We start from the raw sequence: 6,845 nt of genomic DNA, 5'->3' as shown, positions 1-6,845 counted from the left end.
TCCCAAACTCTCTAGTAAACTTGTTGGCAGCCTAATGGATGAAGACATCAGAAAACACCCAAATTGGAGTACTGCTGAAGTTAAAGAAAAGTTTCAAGACGATTACGGTGTTGAGTTGAGCTATTACTTTTCTTACGGTGGTAAGAAGGTAGCCATGGACAAAGTATTTGGGCAGGAGGGTGATTCCTATGCAAAGTTGAAGTGGTACGTAGATTCTTTGGCGACTACTAATCCCAATAGCATAATTGATTTGCAAATCGAACCCACTACCAATAGATTTGTCCGAGTTTTTATTGCGCTTCACGCATCTATCCTTGGGTTTCAACACTGTCGTCCTGTGATCTATATTGATGGAACATTCGCCAAAACACGTTTTAATGGCTGCATTTTAGCTGCGGTTACCAAGGACGGAAACGACGGTATGTTTTCATTTTCACATCGTACGTTAACATTCTAATGTTCCTGCTAACACTTGACAAAATTTTAAGAACATGATCTACAATGACGCTGCATCCAGTGAGATGCTGCGACATTTATTGATGTCACTCAACATTAACACGTATGTTTAGACATTTGATCAATTGCTAATGCACTATTGCTTTATGAATCAACAGCACTAATTTTGTATTATTATTTTTTTGTTAGGTCTTTTCCCCATTGCTTACGCAGTTGTGGACATTGAGAATGATCATAATTGGGATTGGTTTCTGCAAAATTTGAAATTAGTGGTGGATCCGATCAAACGTTACACCTTTATTTCGGATAGACATGCTGGATTCTAAAAGGCGTGAAGAATGTTTTTCCCACCGCTCACCACTCATTCTGTGCTTGGCACTTACGATGTAATCTAAACTTGAGAATACGTAACGGGGCGCGCCAGTCACGTTATTTTCAGAGTCTTATGTTTACGGCGGCACGTGCATTACCCGAGAGCGAGTATCACGCAACCATTGAACAAATGGTTGAGATGGGTGGAACCAATGTGGAGAGGTTTTTCCAATCCCTTAATCCGGAATCATGGGCAGATTCCTTTTTCCCCGGAGATAGGTATTTTGTTTACTCTTTTTCAGTTGAAATGTTGAAACACCATGAACCTTGTTACCCGCACACTTTAAGTTTACCTAGTTATTTTTTCACATTTAATCATAGCTTCTGTTATGAAAGGACATTCTTTTTAGTGTTTCGTCATTCGGATAAATGTTGATACATTTAGTGCACGGTTCTAACACAACATGATTTATTATAAGCATTCCGTAAAATGTTGTGACAGACGTTATAATGTTGTCTTACAAGTATGGCGCCATCACTTCCCAACTGTCTGAGAGCTTCAACAACATGGTAAAGAAAGCCCGCGTTCTCCCTATTACAGCATTGTTGGATGCCATAAGACAGAAGATTATGAACAAGATGAGAAAGCATAGAGACGCCGCTATTGGATGGAATACATTTCTTTGCCCATCCATTAACTTGGAGCAACAAGCGAAATACAAAGTTGCGGAGACTTGGAGATACGTCGAGGCAGCCCCACTTATTTATGAAGTATATTCGACTCCACGCCATTCCGTAAATCTTGGTACTCTCACATGCTCTTGTCGGCGTTGGCAAGTAGATTCGCTTCCGTGTCAACATGCAATGTTATGCATCAACAAGACTCGGGGTGATAGTACATGTTTTTACGATCCAGTCTGGACGGTGGAGGCTTACAGAAACACATACCAACATTGTGTTTACCCCGTTCCAAATTATGACGAACCCTATACTTTTGATCCATTAACCAAGACTCTTCCTCCACTAGTTAAAAGGGCACCAGGGAGACCACGTACAACACGGTTGCAGAGTTCCGGAGATGTTACCAGGAGGAAAAGAATATGTCGCAGGTGCAACCAACCCGCTTATCACAACAGTGCAACATGTCGGGCCCAACTGTAGTTCTCATTTTTCTAAATGCTTCAACATCAACGATATGTCTCAACATGTAACAGACTGTCTGTACATTGTGTTGAATGTTTTAGAAAAATCTTTTGGTATTTAGTACATATTTTGTTCTCTTCTGAAAATGTTATAACATTCTACAAAATGTTCAGTGAATGAATCCTTACATGTCTTACTATTATTTACCATATGTCAACATTATGAATTTTTTTGAATACATTCGTATTAATGAAGGAACATTATTACATATTTCTCAAACATTTGTCAATTTGTCCCAGCATTGAAAGGAATGTTCTAACATATCTGTGTATGTTCTTCCCTGAAACAAACTCATAATGGGACAATGCATGTCACACATGTTGTTGAAGAAAAATAATAATATATTCAAATTTACTTCATATTGTTTTAACATAAACATCCCATCCAAAATCATTGTATGTTGTTAACATCCCAAAATAATTTACAAACCATATTTGTTTGTAATCTAATCAAGAATGAAGTCGTTTCGGGTTTAGTGATATGAACATAACCCGTTACCTGAACAACTACTTCATTTTTTATTAAAAAAGATCCTTTACAAAAAAAACATACACAGGGTCAACTACTTCAAGCTCGGGCCATCCTCCAAGATATCGTATTCTCTTTCAAAATGCTGTGGGTTAGCTTGGCCCTCTTCCTTTGTGCTAGGGAAACCCAATCTGGGTTTTGTGTACGCTGTTTGGGTCCTGTTGTCGTGTAGTCTTCCACGAGCTCTTCAATTTCAAAATGACAAACAGACCGCAATCCGGGCTGTTAAAGACACAAACGAAATGTTAAAGCATAACCAATAATGTTTCCACAGTCACAGACAATTCTGAAACATAATGTTAAATGAGACTACATTATTAATAATTACGTGTGTTTTTATCAATTGTCTGTGGAAACATATAAGTTTTTGTTACAACATTTCCCGGAATGTTGGAACAATTTCAAACTAATTAAACCATGCATCATAATGTTGGAACAAATAAAGAGTGAGAACACTTACTTTTCTCCCTGAGTAGGGAATTCTGGCTCCCCAACGACATCTGCATATTTTTGTTGGGTTCCAAACATTGTGAATCCCAGCTCTTCCATTACATCCTCCACATATGCCGCGTACTCCCTGGCATTTTCGTAACACTCCTTGGCCATCTTCTTATCAAATGACATTGAATCATAATGGGTCCACCGATGGAGAAATACATTATATATCAATAGTGTCCAGTGCCCCCCCTTGCTGCGTCCCCCGTTGTTGGTTGGCAGATTGGTGCACACACAAATAATATCTCCGGTTTCCCAGCATTATTACTCAACGTACGATTGAGCATTTGTTCGATTGAAGCTTGGTTGACCTCGGACTTTATCATTGTCTGTCGAACAAACACAAAGTTATCAAAATGTTCACTCATATAAAAGATGACGATAGGAAAACATTCTAATCACTTAACTTACATAGATCTCTGATGGGAGGCATAGCACACACTTTTCTTTCAATTCCTTGTGATTAGTGACGAAGGAACTGGCCCAGTTGATTATTTGTGAATCGCACTCGAGATTCATCATCAACATATCGAGCTGCTTTCCACATATGTCGTTTATCCCGTCACTAAACCAGACTTTAGTACTGGAAAATTTGGAAAAAACAGTGTCACCTTTTCTAATGATATGACATATCAGGCAATGCTAGGACATTACAGTAAGCGAAAATAAATGTTACAACACCAACAAGAATGTCCAAACATTATTGTCAGTGCATGAACATTACAGTAACCTACTCGTACCTTTTGTCACTTTTCCTGAGGAATTCTTCCATCAGACCCTTTTCTTCTTCCTTGACATTCTTCCAGACTGGGCTTCTTCTCCAGTTTCCAAGCTTCTTAACTTTCTCCTCTTCTGACTTTCCGGCTCCCAACTCTATAATGTCCTCTACATTGATTGTTTTCTTTTTCTCGAGTTGCTTGGCTTTCTCGGTCAAAGTTCGGGTTCTTGGCTGAGTTTTTACCCTCTTAACCAGAGAGTTTTGTTTGTTTTTCTCTTTCGTTTGAACAACTTCAGCCATTTCAACCTGTGGCTTATTTACAAAATCGTCTTCCGAAGAACTTTCATTCTCCACGATCTCGTAGTTTTCATATACTTTGGCCACTTCACAAACCTCTGAAAAGAAAGCTGAAGGCCAAGTCAGCTGAAAGTCTTGTTCTTCCGTCGCTTTTTCACCTACATTCAAAACACTTGCAAATTGCTTTTCACCTGTCCCCACCACCACACGTTTAACTAGTCAACATTCGATAGAAAACCAAATCTTAACAAAAATCATTCTCCAATTCTTGATCAATATATATAAACGTTATCACGGATGTTCCAACATTTTACGTATTTATGCGGAGAAGAACACTTACTTGTTTGTTTCTTATTTATTACTTAGCCGACCACTCTACTGTCGTTCGTGGTAAAAGACATCGTGGGAGTACGATAGAACTCTTTTACTTACCGTTTATCAAAAAACTTGTAACGATGGCCGAACAATTTATGTTCATACCAATCATTTGACAAGTAAGTAAGAATTTCAGAGAAGATATAATGATTCCACACAAGTTAATACGTTGGTTAAAATTAAATAAACTAGAAATAAAACCAACTTAAATTTAAAAAAACAATATTCATTTCTTTTATAAACGTAAACTGATGAAAAAACATAATGTTAAATGTTGAAGCATTCTGGTATTTGCTTCAACATTTCAAACTTCTTCTCAATCAAAGACAGGAATGTCAACAGAAGTAAAGAATTGCGTGAGCATTTACTCACTTGACCCAGCAACTTGGCTATCTGTCTGCTCCTGGTTTTGCCCCTCCCCGGAAGATTGACCCTTTACCAACTCATCAGAAATTGCCTTCTTACCCTTATTGTCTATTTCTGCTGGTTCAGTTTGGGCTTCGGCATCACTTTCTTTTTCGTTGCGGGCTTCTACGTTTACTTGTTCCGGATTTTTTGGGGCTACTTCCTGCTCCACTATCTTCTCTCCACCATCTCCACTCTCCAACTCTTCTCTAACCTCCCCACCCTCCACCTCCTCTCCAACAGTCACCTCATCTCTACCAATCACCTCGTCTCGAACATCCACCTCCCCTCCGACACCAAAATCAAATTCCAATACATCATTTTTCTCTCCTCTCTCTCTCTTCATCCTCTCCAACTCCTCTTTTAATACTTCTCTCTCTCTCTCTTAACCATCTCACACTCTCTCCTAACCAACAAATTCTCTTCTCTCAACCTCTCCACTTCCTCCTTCAACTTTTCTACTTCCTCGTCATTCATCTCCACCACCACCCTCTCCGTGAACTTTAACAACTCTTCCTCTTCCACAGACTCCGCCACCAACTCCACCTTCACCTACAAGGAGGGATAAATATGGTTATTATCTCAACACCGCTTAAAAAAATGCATGCATTTAATTAAATGTGTAAACATTCATGCAAATGTTCCAACATTTGCTACAATGTCACTCAGACATCAGTTATGTTAGAACATTTATTCAAATCACAGAGACATTATAAGAAATGTTAAATCAAATTACCTGCTCCTCTGTAATGCTTTCTAGCTCTTCTTCCAGTCCTTTAAGGAAAAATGGCTCGATCATCCATCGAGCTATTCTAGGACTGACCCCTACTTCTCCAACCAGGTCCTCATGGATCCTGGTGTGCATGCAATACCATTACTGCAAAGAAATTAAACACTCTTAGGTCAGTAGTGTTTTTCTTTATCATCATAAGGAATGGAAACACATTTTATAAAATTCCCAAACATTCTGCAAAATGTTTCAGCATTAGATATCTACCCCAAGTTAATGATGAAACATATTAGAGAATGTCAGAGCAAACTAATTTGACTTTTATCATTATAAGTAATTATAAAGCATTTCAGTGCATGATCAGGAATACTTACGGGCAGAAGAGTCAGGCAGCCTGAAGCTTTGGTCGGGTCTTCCGAGTGCTTGTTGATTCTCTCCATCATGTAGGAGTAAATAGCTCTCGGCCATGAAACTCTATTTATCATTCTCTCCGTTTGGAGATTGTGATAAAAAGTCCCGACCACCGAGGAGCCGGCCGCTGAAGCAAAGAGGAAGGTTGCTGCCATGTACATGATCCAGAGTTTCAAGAACTCAATGGCAAGAGCCTTTGTTCTGGCAGCCACACTCAGTGCCCTTTCGATGCTCGGGCCCCCAAACGATGCAGACTTCCCCTCTACAATACAGTCTTTGAAATACTTGCTAAGAAACTGGTCCTTAGCCACATCTATGGTGACATTTGTGGGGAATGCTTCGTAAACCTGTCCTTCCATGGGGACTCCCAACAGCAAAGCAACATCTCCGGGAGTGAACTCAATCATCTTCCCTCCGATGTTGAAGGCTTGCCTCTGTTTGTCGTAGCAGTATAGCAAATCATAGATGGCTTTGTTAGGCTTCTCCATCACATTCTCTTTTCGGAAAGTATTACTGGTCAATGCTTTAAAGAAGGCCCCGAAGGGTGAAGCAAGCAACATCGTCTTTTGCTCGTCCGTAATATCCATCATTGATTCCCGAGCCACCTTAAAAACTGCTTTTAAATTACATTTGTAATTAAAAGCAGCTTTCTTCTTTTGCTCTTTAGCCTCTGCTGGTTTTGGTTGAGGCTCCACCTTGGCCACTCTCGTCTTTGAAGTAAACCCTCGATGCTTCACACAATCAAAAACAGATATGTCAGGACATTCAACTAAATGTTCAACACTACACTGAATGCTACATCACTTTAAACAATGGCAGATCATTTTGGAATGTGTCTACACAATAATGAAAGATAACTATTTGGAGTAACATTTTACAGAATGACAACACACAAACAAATATGCCAAACCATTA

The 6,845-nt window shown here is 39.3% G+C and overlaps 1 long non-coding RNA gene across 1 annotated transcript; it reads right to left on the bottom strand.

The window, feature by feature from the left end:
* Positions 1 to 2,699: 2,699 nt before the first annotated feature.
* Positions 2,700 to 3,797, bottom strand: LOC147556505 (uncharacterized). The gene is made up of 4 exons (XR_015235216.1): positions 3,735 to 3,797; positions 3,406 to 3,577; positions 2,960 to 3,323; positions 2,700 to 2,721 (listed from the first exon to the last, which is right to left on the bottom strand). It is a non-coding gene; the product is annotated as an uncharacterized LOC147556505 (long non-coding RNA).
* Between the last annotated feature and the right edge of the window lie 3,048 nt (positions 3,798 to 6,845).

The sequence above is a fragment of the Eschscholzia californica genome, unplaced genomic scaffold, assembly GCF_041429995.1.
Source record: "Eschscholzia californica isolate CP2 unplaced genomic scaffold, dmEscCali1.0.p SCAF_2, whole genome shotgun sequence".
In the NCBI taxonomy this organism is placed as follows: Eukaryota; Viridiplantae; Streptophyta; class Magnoliopsida; order Ranunculales; family Papaveraceae; genus Eschscholzia; species Eschscholzia californica.
Note: the sequence above shows the minus strand (reverse complement) of the source record. Positions and strands in the feature narration are given on the sequence as shown.